Source organism: Apis cerana, linkage group LG1, assembly GCF_029169275.1.
Source record: "Apis cerana isolate GH-2021 linkage group LG1, AcerK_1.0, whole genome shotgun sequence".
In the NCBI taxonomy this organism is placed as follows: domain Eukaryota; kingdom Metazoa; phylum Arthropoda; class Insecta; order Hymenoptera; family Apidae; genus Apis; species Apis cerana.
The window spans coordinates 11,610,186-11,633,124 of NC_083852.1; the positions used below are offsets into that span (position 1 = coordinate 11,610,186).

General features: G+C 31.8%; 1 protein-coding gene and 1 long non-coding RNA gene across 4 annotated transcripts in view; both read right to left on the reverse strand.

Annotated features, from left to right (window-relative positions):
- Positions 1–22,939, reverse strand: part of LOC108001643 (uncharacterized) — a 97,852-nt gene that overhangs the window by 53,084 nt on the left and 21,829 nt on the right. The gene's annotated exons all lie outside the window — the stretch shown is intronic.
- LOC133666801 (uncharacterized) lies at positions 1,525–6,511 on the reverse strand. The gene is made up of 2 exons (XR_009831486.1): positions 3,266–6,511; positions 1,525–3,197 (listed from the first exon to the last, which is right to left on the reverse strand). It is a non-coding gene; the product is annotated as an uncharacterized LOC133666801 (long non-coding RNA).

The following is a 22,939-nucleotide window of genomic DNA, read 5'->3' on the forward strand; positions in this document are numbered from 1 at the left end:
AGAAACGCGTTTCATATATATAATAAACGTGTATATATATATATATATATATATATATATATATATATATATATATATATATATATATATATATACACAACATGTAAACATGGGCAAGGTGATCTTGAAACGGTGTCGAATGTCATAGAAAAATAAACCAGCCTTTTTTCTCTCAGGCTCGTGTCATCGTTGATCCCCAAATCCCTAACGCATACCACTACCACCAATGACATCAAAATCATACTACGACCGTTGATAAACACTGTCAGCATCAGTAGCTGATTTTTTGTCGGCTTCACTCCTGCGTATTTTGCACGCTTAAAAAGTTTAAACTTCGCTTTATAACGAGCTTAAGACCGCGCGCGGTTAACGAGGAATGATTTACCACGTTCTTTGCCATATGGCAACTACTAATACATGCACGAGGATATATACACAAATTCGTACGCATACACGTTTGGATACGAACGATTCGTGTGCGTGCTTAAGAGAGGCGACTTTATAAATCACTGACGGCTTACAGGCCTAATATAATCGTGCCTAATAAAGTTGGCAGCCACTAAATTTTCTTAACTCGGCCCCCGCTCGATTCGAGGATGTAATATTCAAAGGGACACTCTAATATAGTTCAAGAATTCGTGACTCGAAAATGTGATAAAAAGTGTGTAGGAACAAGTGGAGATTGAAATGTTTGAAGAGTATATGTTTATCCAATGATAAATTTCTAACAATTGTTTTCACAAATAATAAAAAATTTGTATACACATATATAATTCTTCGATAAATAAAATATCTAAAAATTATTAAGATCCATTTATTTGATTAATCGTTTTTCCCAGATATCCTTTTTCTTACGATATATCTCCTTCTTAAGAAAATATGGCATTGGATGGATATTATTAAAAATCCAGTAATCACCATTTGTATCATTGTGTGGATAAAGAAGATAAGAAGCAGAGGCGAGAAAGAAAGAAAAATTGGGCTTTATGGTCGAGGAATATTCTCGTAAATAAATCGTTTTCCAAGCAAGGAATTGCTTTTCGAAGGACAGTTTAGTTAAGGGACCTGAACTCTTGTTTGGCTCGATACTAACCCAACCGTATTTACATGCAAGATTTACAGTAGATTGCTATCGATTTCTACTACGTATATTCTCTCTATATTAACGTTCGATCGGTTGGAGAACGTCACTAGCAGAAGCGACTAGTTTGACCTTTGGATCTGGTTCCTTTCCCTCGGCTACTACATCTAGGAGTAAAACTCTCAGAAACCATGCAATTACATTTTCCTTCTTTGTTTGATCAATTCGATGACTTTTCTTACTTCTCTCAATTCGTATTTTTGTTTTTATTTTTTCTCAAAGTTTTCACATTTTTTTGATGAATATTGGTTGCGTATAAAGAAAGATCTTTGTACTCTTGAGATTTCATTATTTTCGAATAATTTAATTTTTTCATATCATACAATTTTTGTACAAATATAAAAATCTTCTTTTATTATGGAAGATTAAAGAAAATCAAAGATTCATTTTCCAAAGATTTAATCTTTTTTTTAAACATTCTTTCGAATTCTCAGAAATGTCCAATCTCGTTATGGATGAATATGTATGACACACATGTATATACATTATCAGGCCATTTATCTATCATAATACAAAATTTAATAGGGTGAAAAATTAATATACCATCAAAACCTGTACACCAATGAATAATCTAAAATGTATTTTTTTTATTTTTAAATTTTTGATTATAATTTTATCTTTTTATCTTTTTATTAATTTTTTCAACAATCACAATTTTTTTTTATTTTTAATAACCAAATATTCGATGATCATCATTACCATCCTATCGCAGAATTTCCGCATGAGAACACACTGTCCCGAATACGAAAGACCTATCAGCACTAATAACGATACGTGACCATCAAAGCCGCTAGATCCCCTAGCCGAACCCCATCCAGTTGCAAAAAGGAAATAAAGTAAAAGCGAGCAATTAAAAGCCAACAAGTCAGTCCTCTTGTCCCTCTTTGCTTCGGTCCCAATCCGACGTATCCCCTCTTGCCTATCCTTTCAAACCTTTGCATCATCATCCAATCAAGATAGCCGCATTTCTGCTGCCAACTGTTTACGTGTGTGCGCGCATGCGCGCACAGACGATGGATCCGATAAGTTTGTGCGCTTGTGTATACAATTCATTCGGAATCCTTTCCTTGTTAGGAGTCATTTCAAACATTTGCCATATCACGATCATTCCGAAGCATTTCTTGCTGACTAAAAAGACGTTTCTATTCAGAGGCTTAACTCACGTTTTTCTCTTCGTATGCGTGTTAAGAGAATTAATTTCTGACCAGTCAATCTTTAAAATTCGTCCAAATATCTTTATGAGCGGTTTCTAATTTGACGCAGCGGTTCTCAAGGATATGTTCAGATATGGAGAGAATGGTCATTTAAGCGAACATACCTTAATTGGACTTACTATAACTGGAATTACTATAATTGTATATAAAGAAAAAAATATTTAAAAAAACTCGTATTGAGTTTTGTAGAATTTTTACATTTTAGGTGGGAATTTTAACGAAAAAGAAATCATGATATTGAGAAATAGAAAAAAAGATCAAGATTTTGATATAGATAAAATTCCAATTATTTTTTCTTTTAAATAAGAGATTCTCATAACCTGCAATATATTCATGATATTCTTACATATTTACAAAAATTCTATAGAAAGACAATGTTTGCAAAATATAATTTTCGAAACATAAGTCTTGACTTAAAACGTTGCACAAAAATTCTGATGAGAAGGCAAGACAGGTATCGAAGATTTTCCTTCCTCCGTCTGAAAAGAAGCGCCATTTAGAAGACTATGTTTATGTGTTTGAAGTTTCTTCTGAAAACAAAACCGACATAACCTCAAAGCAGACAGAGGTTGACTAAAAGACACATCAATCGAAAATTGAAACGTCATTCTCTTATATCGTCATACCAACGAAGAAGACCAGAAAGCTCGAATTATCCGCCACGAATTAGTGATCCTTTCCTGCCTTGGACGAGCATGTTTTCTCGGTAGATGAACCTTCTTTGTTACCGCATGCGTCATCCTTCACCGATTCACCGTGCGTTTTATTTTCTTTTCTTTCCTTTTTTTCAGATTATCCCATGGAAAGAGAGAATCTACTGTGCACGAACCGCACTGTTCCCTCTGTTGAATATCAAACGAGGTGTACACAGGTGAAAGTACCAAATGAGAGAGAGAGAGATGCTCGTTACCTTAGTCATCCTAGACGTATTGTTGAACCATCAACGGAGAGAGGAGTAGGTAGAACAATGCCATCATGCGTCACGACGCCTGGACGTCTGCCCGTGAATGCGGCTACGTGGAGAATAATTATCGTTGTTTGCACTTCGTTTTCCTGTCCGTCGTTGGGAACGTTAATATTTTTCGGCCTTAATTGATGCGCCGATAATTGTGCGTGGGTACCGCGGAACGGACGCTCGTTTAGCCGAGAGATTGTGGCTTGACTCATTCCCTTCTATACGTACAGATGGAAAGGGAGATGGCGCTGGATACGTAAACACGCGCGCACACGCGTGCAATGGGGCTGACGTTTGATTCGATGTCAATGAGCGGCACAATCGGCCATAATGTATTCCTTCTGGCGTGATCCTGTCCCTTTTGTTGTACGAAGACGTAAGACGGATGAATTTCGAATGCGCTTGATGTTTAATCGTATTTACCGTGTTGGTATTTATCTTTGTCCTTCTGAATCGATCCTTAAATTTAAGAGGAAACTTGGCGTTGTAAAGTTGCTCGTATAGATGAAGAATAAGATGATTATCTTATTGATATTTTATCGTAAGATATTATTATTGTCGCATAATGGCTATACGTATGTTTTATATATGTATCTTCAAATAATCAAGTCAATTTTTCGAATTTGTAAAATTAAATCTTTAAATATTTTTGATCTATGAAAATTTAAATTCGCTTTTGTATTTAAGTGGAACGGATATATTTATTTTTTCCTTTTTTCTGCACTTAATAAGTGATATTAACGAATTACAAGAATTTTCTTCATTCTGTTGAATGAATCATTTTACAAATGATTTTAAACGACCGATCGTCTTACTGTGAAAGATTATATCGATAGTAATTACGTGGTACGTAATGATTGGCGATTTATGTTAATGCCATAGCTCAATTCAGATTCCGACACCAGATTAAACGATGAACATTGAATCATTATTTAGTTCCTCAACTATGGAATTGATCTCTAATGAATCATCAATTGATATAATATCACGTATTTTCGTGACAATATTCGGAAATCAAGAACAGGGGAGTATTTCAAATTCGTTGAATTTCTTTCTTTTCAACCGCAAAAGTTTAAGCAAACATCAATTCCTGATTCTTTGAGTTGAAGAAGTTTGATTTTCGAATTCCCTTCCCAGAATTTTTCGAAGTCTCTGCGCAGAATCGTTTGTTCGATTGCAGAGAGTAGAATGAAAGTTTGATTTTTCCGAACACACGCAGTCATTGAAAAGTATAGCATTATCCTTCGAATTCGTAATAAATTGAACGCCTCTGCATTTCGATCACGCACTTTAAACGAGAATCGCACTGTTCCCCCACCACTCCTACTACTAGCTGCTCCCACTCTTAAGCAATCTTCTCTAACTCGCTATTCTCTCATGCCTCTTTCGTTTCTCATGACAGCTGGCTCGTTTTTATGAAAATTTATTGAAATATCAAATTCGATCGCCGTGATCAAGTACGATCATCATAAATAATTCATGAAATGTAAGCGGGACAATCAATAAACTTCGCGAGATACACACAGTATTCAAAAATCCATCTATCTTGTTCAATCTGATATACCGATTGTTCTTATTTCTGCCTTATCAGCTTGTTAATTTCGCCAACGATCTTTGATTCAACAAGGAAAAAAAATGTTAAAACGCTTTATCGTGATAATGATAAACGACAATGAAGTGTGAAATTTTAAACTTAACCTCAAACAGAATCCATGCGATCCTCGTGAATAAAAAAAGATAACGCGTGCGCAGGCGCGTAATTCGGGCTGGTGGACAAATTTCTATTGTGATTTTAACACTCAGTTGCTCGTATATGGTGGCAATAAATTAACGTTGCCAACGTTCAAAGGTAGTAATTAGAACCGTCAAATGTTGATTGGTTTGACGATATACGGCAATCTCTTGTACGTCGATCCAACAACTAATTTCGTCGGAACGTGTGCATCGTGATGTATAAACGAACATTTAATAAACTATAATGAAATTGAATAAAACGAAAAATCGAGACTTAAGTTTTAAATTTATAGATTTTAATAAACTAGATGAATCAGCATCAACGAATATACGTCTTATTATTATTAATCAATATAATCGATTAATATATGAACATATTTACAATTTCAAATTAGAAAAAAATTTAACGAATTATATTAGTTGAATCTAGTGAAAAAAATATTATTATATTTTATTTTTCCAACCTCCAAAAAAAATATCGTTTGTATCTAAAAATGCATATGTTATAAAAATTAAAGAAGATTCTACCTTCAACATTTTTTTTTTCTTTTTTTGCTCTAACCGTTGATGAAAGATGCGGCTACTACTAATGAGCAGCCCATAGATAATAATTATTTTTACGAAAAAATTACATTCACTGTTGTTGCTGCGGTTGTTCCCCACGTAGTCGTAAACGTAACCCCGGGAATGATATACCAACAATAATCGTGGCAACATAAAATTCAGCGGCCATTAATTTGCATAAACGCGCCACTCGTTTTATTCCGTATGCATGGACGCGGGTGTGTGCTTGCGCGTGCAGCACATACGAGGAATATCGTTTGGAATACGATCGCAAAGTCTCGAATATTTTATATCTTGGTCTCAACAGAGAGTAAACTTCACGACAGAGATAATTACACGCGTTATTTACAACATTGTTGATGCGAAAATTCGAAGAGAGAGAGAGAGATTAGAGGAAGAGGAAAATAAACGATATAATAAAGAAACATTCCGATCTCGTGAGGATTCTCCTAAATTTGATATTCAACTCTCGTATTCGATAGGCCACGAGAGGTTTTCCATCTCACGTCTATTTGAAAGAAAAAGTGGGCACACATGTCGCTACAATATCGAATCAACAGTTCATTTAAATATAACGAGTTACATGAACAAACGCGTTTGGTCACCCGATGAACACGTTATATTCTGGCACGTATATGTACACGTAATTCGAAAATGCAACTGTAGAACGATACGAATGTGTAAGTTTGGTAGCGACTGTGAATACATCAGAGACATAAATATATTTACATATTTTAGATGTATCTAAGATGATTAAAACTGCTCGCATCCTACACGTGATGGGTATTCAGAAGAGAAAAGAAATTTAGATCGGGATTGTCGTATACGACATTCAACTGCAAATGGAAGCTATCATTCATTTAATTTTATGTAAATTTCGTTATTTAATGAATAAAAATTTACACATAAGAGACTTCTTTTATACTTATGAAATGCAAGTGGTATATTTTATATTAGAAATAAGATATGTAAAAATATTTAAAATTACCTATTTCGAAACAGCATTTTATTTAGAAGAGTATTAATATAAAAATAAATAGTTGATTATTTTATAAGTAGTTAAAATTAATTTCAAATGATATAATAAATAATAGATTGGATCATAGACATATCAAAATGTCACTACATCCTTATACGAATTTTTACAACATAAAGTATGAAATAAAGAAAACTTGTCAAGTATGCAATTTAAAAATCAAAAAACATATCAATAGTATTATTTCATGATCATCCATTTTCAGTAAAAAAAAAATTTTTTTGGAAGATGCTAATGATCACTCGATAAGAAATTTAAAAAGATGATAAGAGATAAAAAAAATATGTTAATAAAAAAAATTCCAGTATTTGAAAGCTGTATATACGGATCAGTCTTTTGGAATTACGGCTAAAAAAAGAAAGAGAAAACGTTTCATCTTTGTACACCTTTTTCGGAAGCCGTACAATTTTACGCGAACTTGCCTCTGTAATAATATTCTCTCATTTCGATGCATCCACGTCGAAACGACAAAAATCGTCAGGGCTAAGCCCACATGTTGCTCGTGGGTAAAAATACAAGCAACCAATGAAAGGGCCGCGCAGCAGACTCGAAAGGTCAGTCGTGCATACGAGTGGTTCGATGTCTAGCGCATTCGTGCGCGTATGTACTCCCTTGCCTGTGTGCAAGTTTCGAGCCATGAAGGCACTGACACGGAAGCCCGTACGAATCAGCCACCCTGTTCACGCTGTGTGCAGGCTTTACTATTACGAATTAAACACTTCTCTGAAAAAGAAGCCTACTCAACTCCATGTTATTCCTTCTTTCCCTCCCTCCATGTTCCCAAGTTTTATCGGTTTCTATCGTCGCATAAAACCGTAAACTCTGCTCGTGTTTCGACTACCAGAATAACGAATCATTTGTACTCCATGGGAAGAAGAAGGACAAAACTAAAATGGACGGCCAGTGTTATCTCTATTGAGGAGAGAAATGTTTTTATTTTCTATGCCTGTTTCGTAGACGCAATTTTTTTTCCACATGAAAGCCACGCTTGTGTGGCTTGGTACTCGCTCAGGACGCGATTATTCGACCGTGGATAATCGATTTTTTCGAGGAAACAATAAAAAAAAAACAATCATTCTATGCCTGATGTTTCTTGAAATTCTGAGGTAACCAATATAAAATAAGTTTCTATCTAGAAACTTGGCTTCTATGATAAATATTATGGTGCAAGAATATAAAAAAATTACGTTAGATTGGAATCAGTTGATCTGTTTTTTCACTCGAATTATCGATGAAAATAGTTTACTACTGAGTATTGGTTACCTAAAATAATAATTTAGAAATAATAATTCACTATTTGAAACATTTTGAAATCGATAGCTCTCACAATTAGAAAACATGAATGAAAATTGAATTTAATATTCAAACTATGAAAGATTAATTCATGAAACTTGTAACTTTTAATATGTCTGATTTTAAATGATATTTTATGATCTCCCAAATTATCATAACGTTGATTATTTCGTTACTTTGTTTTAATGCTTACTATTGTTAACTTATAAATAAATCAGAATAGAAAAAATTTTTTTCTTTATTTATTTTAAGCGTCTCTATCATTTTAAACGAAACTTATACATAAAAAAACAACGTCCAACATTTAAAAAAAAGGAAAACAATAACTTGGTAAATTGCAATAAAAAAAAATAAGAAAAAAGCAAAATTTTCATCAAATCGTAATAACAAAATGGCGTTATTCTCAACCTCTGACATCATTACGCGAATGATGGTGGCTGGTTAATGGGGAGAAAATGGAACAACAGGTGTGTTGCTGGCGGGTCAACACCACGGAACAGGATGACAAGTAAGCACAAGAGAAAAGTTTTTAGGTGAAGATATCTTCGCGCACACACGGTACAAACGCCATTACCCGCTTTATCGTAAATTTCCACATTTCATTTGAGCGTGAACCAAAAGAGCATCGCCAGTGGTCGAATAGCAGGCCATGTTTCTTTTTCTCTTTCGCTCTCCGCAGTGCGTCGAAATGACCTATTTTTACGGTGGTGCGCGATATGTTAACGCTGTCTCGTTCGAGGATAATAAAAAAAAAAAAAAAAAAAAAAAGAAAAGCACATCGTCGCTTATTTTCCAAGTTATAATTCGAGTGTTATAATCGGTTTCTCGATGGATTTCGTCCGATTATCGCACAATTGAGTTCATTTGTTCGTCCCTGGATAAAACCAACGAAACTGGTGGGATAGAGTTACGTGACAATACGATTTCATTATGGAAATATGGAATGAGAAACTTTTTAAAAGTTTTCCTTTGGCATACGCATTGGGAAATGAAAAAAAGAGAGAGAGAGAGAAAAAAGGAAAGAAGGAAATCGTCGAGAAGTTCGTAACGACATTTTACGTTCATAAATCATTCATGGAGAAAAAAGAGAGAAAGAAAAAAAGATGGAAAAGAAAGGAAAAGTTCGTTGAACTTATTTATTTTGCAAGATTAACTGAATAAATAACACATTAAAAGATAAATACCATTTATATCGAGATATCTTTCCGTTGATTCCGAATATTTAAATAATTAAATAATATTGAGTTATAATTAAATAGTATTAAAGAGTATTTAAGCAATTAAATAAAATATTAACTTATCGACAAATAGGATTGATGAAGAACTAATAAAAGCGCCATTTTTGAAACAGTTTAAAGTTTGATATTCTATATACGTATAGAAAAATAGAGCAGAAAGGAAAAATAAGAATAAATATCCATTAATCACAATAGTTAATATTTCGATTAAAAAGATTTTTAGATTTTGAAATTTGATTAGAAAAATAGTATATGTATATCGTATATGTGTATGTATATATAGCCAATGTATCTATACAAACTTCGGCCAATGAAACACTAGAGGGTACATGTTATTGAGTTGGATCGAGAACGGTGACGTACACTGTGTATGTTATGAAACGGGAGGATTAAATAACGTTTACTAGTTCAGACATGGATTTAATAAAAAAAAAAAAAAATAACTCGATCATTCGTTTCATCGAGAAATTTTTTAACACTTTTATTTTATTTTAGTTTATAAAAAGCAAGACGGGTCAAAACAAATCGGACAAAAAAATTATGATACATCGAAATAAACTAATAACAAAATAAATAGAAAGACTAGAGAACAATCAACGAAAGAAAAAAAATTATACATATATATATATATATAGCGCTAAGCTAAATTAAATAAAAATTTTTCACTTAGAAAACACGAATTCTAAAAAAAATCTAATAAGATATAATTCAAAATGGTAGGATATTTTTCTCTTTATAACAATGACAATGGTCAAAATTTTTAATTACGATCATTTAAAATTCAAATTCCTCAACAATTTATTAATCTCCCTCTAACTTTAATCTCTCGCTGGTCAAAAACTTTAAAACGATTCCGTTTGTATAGTTTCAAAATTCTCTTGTTTTTAATGGACGAGAAAATGGCACTGGTATTGTTCTGTCCAACATATTCTTACAATTGCAGTCATTTTCGCTAATTATTTCCTGTGCACTGTAAATTAAAACATTCGACTATCATAAAGGAAAAAAAAAAAAAAAGTTCATCATTCGTGGAGAACACAATTGGAAAAATCGTTACATGAATTCTCGAATCTATTCAAATATACACTAAGCCCCATCGCTCTCTGTTGGTCGACACCTCTTTCATTTGACTCTGAATAAAATCTGTTTCCACCAGAATTCGAGAATTTTTTTTCCTAACTTTTCCAGGGATATTGTTCTGCGTGTGATCAATATAAAGCTGAACATTCATGGAACGTGCCCAGTCCGCGATTCATTTGAAAAAAAAAAAAAAAAAGAGAGAGAACAAAACTGATAAAAGAAAGAGAAAGAGAAAGGAAAGAGAGAAAAAAGACATATACATTGAATCAGTCTAGCGCATCATTCGTAGAACGAAATCGATGGTTAAGTGCAGTTAGGCATTCGCAGACGTTTCCACTTGTGATCGAACAATAGGTTCGTGCTTCCGAAGAAAAGTCGAATACAGCAATTCGAACGGACACTACACTTACGGGACTCCAATTACTCGCAACTTACCTCTGGAAGAAATAGGAGAGAAAAAAACAAGCTTCCGCTTTCATAACCTGACCGTATGACGTGTGCTTACGTGGATCTTCTTGACGGCCTACTTTCTTTGAATTTCTGAATCTTTACACTTAAAATTATTTTTCGTTACTATTATTTATTAAAAAGTTTAAAAGATTTAAAAAAAATGACATTATTATGATAATTCAATAATCATCCTTGTTTCTTTCTTTTGTTTGAAATATTCTAAATATATTAAATTGATATATTTTTATTACAATAATGACACACTGCAAACAATCTATTATTTATTAATCTAGACGTTTCGTTTTTCGTCAATGTACAAAAAAATACATTAAATCAAACATTTTCGATACTTTCACGCTATTTTCAAAGATTAAGAAGTAAGAGAAGTCTTGAAATTTATGAGTTTGCCCTAAACATATTTTTCCCTCCCTGTCATTATATACCACGGGAAAGATAACTTTTTGTACAATACATGTAAGTACATGTAGGTGTGCGCGTGCGCCTTAGTGCGTCACGCATGCCATTACCGTGTTCCAGTCTGGTCTAAATGTACCACGACAAAATTAGTTCTGAAAACGACGTTACCGACACGAGAATTGGGGCGGGGACGAGATGGCGTGTCGCGTGTATTTATACACGAGTATTTGCCGACCAGTTTGTGGCACGCAAATTTTCGAGACAAGCACAAAGGAAGCATTGTAAACGGTTGTTAATTTCATGTGCACTTGATGCGCGCGCACGTGCCCATACCTCAATTCATCTCCCGCTTTATTTCAATCATAGTGACGGCCATTGTTCTTTGAAAATTTCTAGCAGAACAACCGATCTATCAAGACGCGTGGTAACAACAAGGAAACAGAATTTAATGATAAATTTAATCAATTATCCTTCTCACGTATATGTCACTCATGTCTATATTGTCTTTATTATTGCTTCTATTGTTCAACGAAAGTATAAACGCAGTTTATTGATGAAATTAGGATTCTATTATTACACTTATTTCAATACGGAATATCCAGACGATAACCTCTTTACCAAGTATGATCCATCAATGTCTATTTATTATAAACTGTTTTGATTTCAAAATCTATATTATGAACTTACGATTGATTCAAAATAAACTAAATAAATAAATCGTGTATGATTTATTAGCAAATGCAAACTGTGGATATTATTTATCCTGTTACTATATATATATATATTTTATCATGTTATTTCATTTACTGTTTGTTTATCTCATGTCCTTGTTTGAATTTCTGAAACCATATGTTTATTTTATAAATGAAATTAACTATATATTGCTATATTTATTTTTTAGATATATATACATTCTTGAAATATGTTTCTTCAATTGTGAAAAAAACAAGATTATCACATAATGCTTAACTTTATAACAAATTTATTAATGATCAAAATTATTTCTTTTCACAATCTTTCTCTATATAAAATCTTTATAATCACAATCTGTGATTATAATTCGCTTCTTGTACAATTATTATTTCAATTATTTGTATATCATTTCAGCTATATCTTACTCCACCACATATAATAAGAATTCGTATTCTCACAGTATCTTAATCGTTCTCTACAATCTATAGTTGAGCTATCCTGGATCTGTTGTAACTAGTTTCCAACAATATCGCTTCCAACGGTGTTTCAGAAATCGAAATTTCGAAATTCGGTAAAAGGGTTATTTCGCGAAATCACTACTATATACTATTCTACTATTTGAAATTGGATACGGTCAACTTTTCAGATATGGTAATGATACAGCCCGAAAAACGGCCATTTGGAAATGGAATAAAATTAGTTTCAAAATTAGTCAGGGATTAACGACGCACTAATACTGTTCCTTTCCAGTTGCGCGGAATTATGATAATGAATGTATTCCCGATCTACGGTTTGCAACTTTTTCGTGATCCAAGGAGGAGAGTAAAGAAGGAAGAAGAAGGAGAAAGAAGTCAGGACCGTATAATTACCAGCGTCCAAGCAATTTCCAATATTTCCTCGCTCTCTCTCTCACCCTAACCGCGTTTTGCTTCCCTGGTAGAGAAACCAAGAGCCTCGGGGGCAGATTCCTTGAAATTGATTCTCCGCTTCTCGAACCTACCATCTGTTGGCGGCATCCCCAAACGAAATAATCGAGGAGATTAAGGGCTTGTGAAGACACGGTAGAGAGGTCGCGGCTGGCCCTCTCTCCATCCCTTTTTCTCAATAAAATCTCGGCACGTTTCTACGCAGAGATATTATGTATCGCTTGAAACAGGACACGTAACGTTCTGCGGTCGAGAATTCGATCTTACATGAACGCAAGTAAATTGGTCGATGATTATTTTCAAAAATCGTCACAGATTAATCTCCATTAGTTTTATCGGTGAAAATATTCTGTTAGAAGAAGAATTAGATAATATTCTGTTTAGAAATATATATTTATATACAATTTAGAAATAAAAGTTTACATTATTTTGAAAATTCATTTATAAAATCATAATTTTTGGATTAGATAAATTTTCTTGTGAAATAATGTATAAAAATTTTTATCACTGTATAATAATACCTCGATATTAATAAATAAAATCCTTATCATTTTTATCCTTAAAATGTTTAGATCGAACGAATCTTTTTATTTTTTTTTTATTATTTTAATTCTTGAAATAAGCTTCGAACGAAATAAATTGCATAACGATTCAACATCGATTTTTATCGATTATTTCACGTATCGATAAATTTGCAGAAGCACTTGTGCGATCAACTATCTGAATTTAGCTGCAAACTGCGCACATAAAGAGGGCACCACTGTACTGTAGTAAAATTGGACAACTGCTCGAAAATCGGGATCCAAGCCAGGCAACAACTACGAAATAGTACAATAGAAATTTAATCTCGATATGGCACCAAGTTTCTTTTCCATATATTTTCTCGAACATGAATCAGTGAAATAAAAGGAGGTTAAAATAAACATATAACGTGTCACGGGAATATTCTATAAAATGGTGGGAATAATAGTGAGCATTTACACATTCGAATTGTTTCAATCAGTTTATAATTGTATACCATTGTATACCATATATCGAGAAACAATATCGAAACAATATGTTCTTTTCATTTTATTCGGACTTATCGATTTCTAAAAGAATAAACCAAAAATGTGATAATATCAAATATTAGATTCTATTATGTAGACATTATTATAAATAGCATTTCTATATCTGTCAATCAGCATTTATTTATCATTAGTCATCGTACGTAAAGACAGGAAAACGAAAGAAAAGTTATGATGCAGATGTATGTATATATATATATATACATACACTATAAAAGAGTGTGAGATTTTGCCGATTTGTCTATGTTATTTTAAAAATTGTAGATACAAACGATGCTTGAACGACGCGTTGATGCCGACACGCGTTCAATTACGTGAAATCTGAAAAATATACGTGACATATTGGCAAATTGAATTCGAAGAGAATCGATTTTAAATTCATAATGACCGATTCTCGAAGTGGATTCGATACTATCTATTCATTTATATTTCTCTTTATAATGCATACATGGTTATATCGATTATGCATGGAATATTAATTACTTAAATGTATTTATAACTATATATTATAAGTATATTTGTTTTAAATACTCTTCAATAAAAAGCATGATAAATAAATTGGAATATATTGGAATATTGCATCCGTAAAAAATAAAATAATTAATAAAAAACGTATTTTTAATGTTATCATTATGAAAAAATTGAGATTTTAAGATTATTATATTAATCTTTAAATAAAAATATTAGAAATAATCATATTTTGTAGAATTTTAATTATTTCTTGATAAATTTAATAAAATGACTTGATTTATATTCAAATTCTTTTTTATATTTCTTTATATTTTATGAAACACTCGTATTTTTTAATGATTCGAAAGGGATTTTTTTATCATTATGAATATTTTTCGAAATTTCAGCATCATTTTCATTTTTTTCAATTTTTTAATCATTTTTATTTTCATAGTTTTATAGATAATATTAAAACAAATAGTAATTTGTATATTAAAATTATTGTTGAACAAGTTTCGAGCAAATTTTACCAATTAACACATTCAATTCTAAGTGACACTTCATATTGTAAATAATATTACGTTAAGTCGATAAGCGAACAAATACTACAAAAAAAAATTATTATTTCTCGCTGGATATTTCGCAGTTATTGGAAACAGAAAATTATTTATATTGCATATAATCCACCGTATGCGACTCGTTTCAATGTCCTATAACATCACGATAGTAATTATCATTATTAATGTTATTACACTTGCGTGCAATTAACATTAACAACATGCGTCGAATTATAAATGAAACACAATGAATTCTATGCGATTACACTAACAAAAGTTAGCACATATTGTTCAAATCTGCAAAAGATTAAAAGATCACTGATTTATCAGGTTAATAAAATTAAAAAGTGATTTTTAATAATAAATAATATAAATATAGAGTCTGTCTTTAATTGTACTATATTTTTTAACGAAATTTATTTCTTTTTAATTATGACATGAATCGTCAAATATTTATTACTATATATAATAAAATGTATAATATAATTTAGAAGAAAATAAATCTATAAAAAATTACTAATTATTATACTTTATTTGTTCTTTGAATTATATAATTATATAATTCATATAATCTTATGATTATTGACAATATATTACATCTCGAAAGATTAATTCTTACAAATTAAAATCAAATTGAAATTTGAAATCAATGCAGGTTCTCCAAAATACAAATATTAAAAGTTGATGCTTTCAAAATTCCGAATTATAAATTTCAGCGTAAAGTTGCTACAGAAAGTATTTACACACTATAATATTAATATATTATAGTACTTACTTATTAAACTTCATTATATATCATATTATTTTCGAACGATTATAATAATTTTATAGAAAAATGAAACGTACAATTGTTATTGAATAACAATATACGTGCAAATACATTTCGTAGTCAACATCTTTTCGACATAACCTTAAAATTCTAAATTGAAGTTTCACGAAAGTTCGGAACTAGTTTCTTCGCCCTCTAGTGACGTGTTTTAAAATACTCCCTGGACGACGTGCAGCGGGTTCGCATACGTGAATCATTACATGGCTAAAATACCACGTTCAATGAACAGACGAGGCGCGCACGTGCGGGACAGGCACACGACACGCCTGGTCGTCTCCATTCAAGTCGGCCGGGAGTTAAAACTGTTTTACCAGAAGTGGCGGCACGTGATTACGTCCCGGGCTATTCTTGGCACTGGAGAGGCTAGGCTCGGATGCACGCTCTCCATCTCCTTCTATCCACTTCGCGGGAAGTAAGTACGGAAACGCGTAACTGGAACATGTTTCGACTTCGACGGTGTACACATCACAAGAAGAATAACAGACGCGGAACGAAAGTGGTGGGGGAAAGGGAACGCGGAACGACGAAAAGAACAGAGGAACGGATGGAATGAAGTGGGTAAATGACTTCAGCTAAATCAGAAAATTTATCATGAATACGCGACGAACGAAACTGTGCCACGGACGTTTCTTTTCTTCCGCATTTGCTTGGCTAAGATTAAAATTCTTCTCACGTTCGCGTCGTTAACGGCGAGTGTTTTTTGATGCGCGAAAGGCCATCAATGTGAACAGGACTTCTTATTTTTTTCTTTTTCTTTTTTTACTTTATGTTTTCCTTTTCTCGTCTTAAGAAAATGAACTGCAATTATCGATCGTTCCATGATTGTGCTTGAGTGAACAAAAGTTGGGACAAAGCAATTATTATATTTATGTAATATGTAATTATGAAAAATATCGTGACTCAAGGCTGAGAATATATAGATTGATACATTTGAGATTGAGAGATTCAATATTACTATACTAATATTACTAGTTCTTTCTGTGATTCTTGTATGAAATATTTAAAAGTAAAAAAGCTAACTTATTATTAAATTTATATGTGTGCTATCCACAACAGATAATCAATTTATATCTATCAAATGAATAAGATTATTAATGTGTATTACTATAAAGTAAGAGACGATAACATTGTGAATGTATGTAATGTAATGATGAAATAAGAACAAGTCGATAATGTCTTATAAATATAATTTCTTGTTGATCAATATTTTGCAACGTACTATTATATTTATTTCACTTGATTTCCTTGACTTCTTTAAGTTAGGAAAGTAGAATATTTTTCAAATGCAAAAACCTTGTCCGTTTACAGTCCGCTGAACAAATCTTTTTCCATTACGCAAAAAATATGATAGGCTAGGAATCCACGAAATGAGAACTATAAAGTGTAACGAGACCTCGTGCATATCTTCATAATGCAATGGTAATAAGAAATTCATAGATTCCATTATTATAAGAATTTAAAATCTATCACTTCCATTCATTTTCTTTATTGCTTCTCATAAATGATAATAATTGTCGTGACAAACAATAATTTTCAAGTAAAAATAATTGTAACGGATATTAATAGATTTCTTTTCATTTTTGTATAATACTGCATTCATGTTAAAAGTTGTTCGCTCACCAAGAAAATATTAAATCAGGTGAATTCACCTAAAAATATATATTATAGCATAAAAATATCATATGTTTGGATATTATATGCATGTGTATTATATAAAGATTGTTCGCATTATTCGTGACATAATAATAGATGATTCTTTATGAAGGAATAAAATTTTTAAGACTTAGTTTCCAAGTAAATCAAGTTTAAACATTTTTCAAATTTCACAAGTGAAATTCGCTAATTCTTAATTGAAATTGTCGATTACTCTACATGTAAAAATAAGCAAAGAAATTTTAGTTTTTGAGAAAGTTTCAAATATAAAAAAAAAATTATTTTATACTTTTCACGAAGAATATTTCACCAAATTATTTATCATGTGTATTTCAAATAGCACTATCTTTTAGATAGATTTGATTCTTCGTTTCGGATTATTAACTCGACAATCGAATATAGCTATAATCGTTGCAGATAAATTTTAAATTTTCTTTTCAAAGCATTATTTATATAATTAATATTTACGTAATTACATTTATTATTACTATTATTACTATTTTGCTGTTTTTCTTACAACCTCGTGTAATTTATCCATGTTTATCTCAAATATCATCAGTTTATTTATTTTTCTGCATTTTTCGCCAAGTTAACCGTACAAATGAAATCTTGCAAATTAAAAAAAAAAGCTGTTTTACATTTTAACTAACAACTAACAATATTCCTAAAAATTTGTTAGAAAAAAATTATATATATGATATGATATGCAGAATCCAGAAGGGAAACGAGAGCATAAAAAATCAGTATACGAAAGAAATGGTATCACGAAAATAGTGGAGAGATAAAACGTCGAAATGGGAACAAACGTTTGCTAACCGAAGGTTTATCCGTCTCAAACAAAGGAGCTGTGTGCTCCCCGTTAACGAGAGGAGTCGAGTATCCATAATTTAACACGGGATAGGATATCTTTCGAAATACAAACAGGTCTGGAAAGAGGAGAGACAGTGTCATCGCTGTTTCATCGTCGGGGAGCAAAGAGAAAACAGAATGAATACTCCTGAACGAGAAATCGATGATCAATTCTCCCTCTTATCGAGAAGGTAACACGAAAGGTTTAAAGTAATCCACGGTATCCGTTAGGTTAGTATCTTCGAATTTTCCACGAGATCGATAAATTCGTAGGGGCACGAGTTAACTCGTTATATTTTATTTTATTTTATTTTATTCAGAATTAGAGATAAGCTTAACGAGTATATTCAAATATACTTTTAGAATGATGAAGGAATTCCCTCCCCATTTCTGATCCATTTTTTGAATCTAAACGTGAGAAATGGCGCGTGATCTCCTCCCGACCTAACGTTTATATTCAAACGAATTCCTCCGCCGACCGAACGACGGGAGGAGTTATGCAATTCGATATCGACAGACCAGATATTACTTTTGGCTTTTCGGAGTCGGTTCAACGATTAAAACGGAAACGACGAGGTGCTGACCTCTGACGTCAGACTGTAGGTAGAAAGGTTATAGGGGGATCGTTCTTCTTTGGGCTGGAAAAGATTTGACAACGTTCACGTCGACGCGGAGAAACAATTGAAAGTAATGGTGGAACGGAAGATGGAAATATTAGTGCGCAACACAAAAGTATTGCGATTTAAAGAGAAGAAGAGATTGTGCATAATAATAAGCAAAGAATTATTTCGTTTCCTCTTCTATTTCCACAACTTGTCTATTAGTTCACTTCTCATTCTTTCGCTTGCATTTTGAAGAATTAGAACTCTATTCGTTTTCGTCGAAATCGAGATTTTATTATATGTTAGAAGAAAAAAAATAAGCTCACTGTAAAAAAGATGGCATCCAATAAAAGATGGCAAGTAATTACATAAACTTTCATGCTTTTTTAAAATACTTCTGTAACTGTTATAGCTATAATTATTTTTAATTATATTTGTAATTAATATTTCTACAAAATGAAGATGACTGATTTTTGTATCTCTTCGTCTCTTTTTCGCAATCTCCGTTCCAGTCTCTTTCTCATTTCACCGTTAACCCCCCACCACATAGTCGCGTCATCTTCGTTCATTTGATCCTTGTCTATCGCTTCGTTTCTTACCAGCCGTCGGCTAGAAGACGGGCGCGCGTGACCCAATAAATAATTCATTCTTGATTATTTCCTGATATTTGATTCCGGAATCTAGGCACGTATATTCGACTTCTGCATAATTTATTCGCTAATAAAAGAGTAAGTTTAAATCTCGAGGAAAATGTAATAAAAAAAAAAAGGATTGAGAAAGAGAAATATGCGAGAATACGTTAACCGAATGTGACGAAAATAGCCGAAGGTAGCCGATCGTAAGTAACGTTAATCGGTATATACTTCGACTAAATATTTAATGGGTTATTGCACGTTGGGCATCAGGTCAAAATGTTGTTCGCGCTGTGCATTGATTTAAATCCAATTAACAGTGAACGAGTGCATGGAATAGCAGTAAGTGGCCTTAACTGAACCACGAAGCGTGTGATGTCGAATCAAAATAATTATAATTGCCATGTCGATGCACCGCGGCATTTGGCTGCGCATTCGTGTCGCGAAATGTCGCCAATTGTGCGTTCACCGTGTTGCTGGACAAAATGGATCTCCCAGTACATGGGAATCTACTGTAACAGTGACATCTGCACATGGCATTAAGTCATATGTTTATGGAATATAATAATTATTCGAAATATCTCATCGATAAATTGATTCTAAACGCTTCATTTTTTTTTATTGCTTTATGTAACTTTTGTTACGTTCATATTTTAAAAATTATATGATATTATAAACAAGATTCGAAAAGGCAATCGAAAATAAAGTTTACTTGTTAATTTAATAATTTGCAACGAGGAGTTTATTCTTTCCTGGAATTTGATTATAATCTATCAGCGTATCATGCAATTTGATCTCGCTTGATTGGAAAAAAAGACTGTGATTATTACAACGAGTCTTATTCGATTAAGAAAATTAAGGTTATTGAGCAGTGGCACATGCTTCGAGCCGGCACATAAATATTGCTCGGTTACTAGCGCAAACCATGACCACAGATCTGCGGATCGGTTTACTAATCCTTTACACGTATTAACTGTTGGTGTGATTGCAAACAAATATATTTGTCCGGACTAAACTTAATTAAATGCAACGAATCGTTGGTTTAATGATACCAGAACGCACTTTCAAGAGCAATTTAACAACAACTATTTATGTAATCGATTACAATACGGTGTATGCCTTTCTGCAAATCTGTTTACATTGTATGTAATTATTTATCAAGAAATTTGTACCTACATTATATTTTTATAGATGATAAATATGTTAATAAATTGAACGACTTCAATTAACTTAAAAAATTTTGCCTTTAGGCACAACGATTTGTTTTAGTTTTTAAATATATTTCTGATTATAAATATATAAATACATAAATACATTCATTGGCAAGATAATTTTTATTAAATTTCAATTTCTTTTTATAGTATGTAGAAAACTTTCTTTTAAATATATAAAACAAATTTCTGACATTCCATGAAGGCGAACAATAACCGAGAAGAGACATAACCTAACTTTCACAGTTTGAGAATAAAAACGGCGTACGAGGGAGTAGTCATAGATTAACACGAAGAAACGTGACTTTTAATAAATCAATAAACAGTTTCAATGTGAATCGTTTCGATTTTTTTTTACTACACTGAACAAGCAAACAATAATTCCGAACGTCTTTCGAACGAGGAAAGTAAATATATCGTATTTCAATTGATATATGTATCCTATATATACTATATACAAATATTCGTTTCATTATATCATGATATATCTCTTACACGATAAGTTCTGGTTGTCTAAAAACAAATACGCGAATCAATTTCTCGAAACTTATACTTTTATTATATGACACTTTAATCCCATCAAATTCATGATGAATCTTTTTTTTTTCATGAATCAATATTGATAAATTATCGTATATTTTTTTACACGCAACATGAAATTTTCAAGTCTAATATTCTATCCATCATAAGAAATAAAATACATATAAAATATTTTTCTTTATTTTTTTTATACTTATCAATCAGATATGAATAAAGATATCAAATATCAAATAGATATAGATATCGAATATCAAATATATAATGAAAATAAGGATGGAATTATATGCTTTTTGATTAAGAAAAAAGAATAAAAAGAATTCCATGCTTATAAATTCTAATTAATATTATTTTTTAAATAAGATTTACATTCTTATTTATCTCTGGTTATTATATACTATTAATATCAGAAAATTATATATAAGCGCGTAAACTTTTTTTCAAAAAGTACTAAACTAATAAGTAATAATAAAGTTTAAATTATTTCATTAAAAAAAATATCACTCTGCATAAGATAACCTCTATACGCATCATTGCAACAAAAATTACCAGTTTAAAATGCTTTAATATTAATACACAATAATTGCCAAGCTCAATAGAGGAAGAAGTTAAAAATTATAGACGACGATTTCCTTCATCCGGACTGTAGTAGTTGGTCACAGGCCATGGATCGGCCGACGGCATTCCATGGAATATACTTCAAGATAAAACATTTTGAGTGGGGACTATGAATGGTGGGGATTGATGAGCCGAGGTGCGAGAGGGGGCGGTTAGAGAAAGGGCCAAGATTCATCGATGGCCGAGCATTTGTTCCAAGATGATTCTCAGATGCTTGATCGCTCAAGCAGATATAATCCCACGAACCAGGCAAACGGGATGATTTTAAACAAAGGAAGTCATCCGTTGAAGCATGATCGAAGTTCGCCACGGTACGTGGTCGTTCTTCGCACAGCCTTTAGACGCCTTCGAACAACCAGTAACCAACACAGTAAGAAACCAAACTGAACTAACTTGCAATGATATGACCGCGCATTTCATTGTACCTTACAGCTAGACTATACACAGACTACACTATATCTCCTTTCTTTACTTATTATATGCTTTTGTAATATACTTTCCAAGAGTGCACTATTATTAGTCATTTTTAATAAGTTAAATATATCAATTTATGCATCGAATCTAAAAAATTTTTGTTATTAAAATAATTTTTATATATTTATAAATATAACTGATTTAAAAATTTATATGTAACTATTCTTTCATCGATCTTTTTCGTCCTTGAATAAATTAGACATTAGAGTGAAAGAGATCGAATGTTTAGATTAAAGTATTGATCGCAAGTAAAGAACAATTATAAACTATTTTGTTGAAAAATCGTTATTAACTAAATCTTTGCATGTCAAGCAAAAGATGGAATGAAATAATAAAATATTATATGAATTTGTTTTATAAATGTTTGATTCTATAATAGAAATAAATACCAATATACATTCAACTCACATTTGTTCATAAATTGATCTTCAAACGATTATTAGAAAAATTAGATTTCACGATTATGCATAATTATAATGGAATATTTCAATATTATCACGTTTGATCATATATTTTCATCTTTTAATATCTGTATCTTATTTCAAATAATAATATCTCAAAATGAAATTTATATGAAAAATCTACTTTTGTTTCTGACAAAAAATGTGTTTTGTAATAATTCTGGCTTACAATGTTCTGAAAAATATCGTATACAAAGATAATTTGTGGAAATACGACAGAATATAATAGAAATTCTGACAAAATACACGTTTTATCAC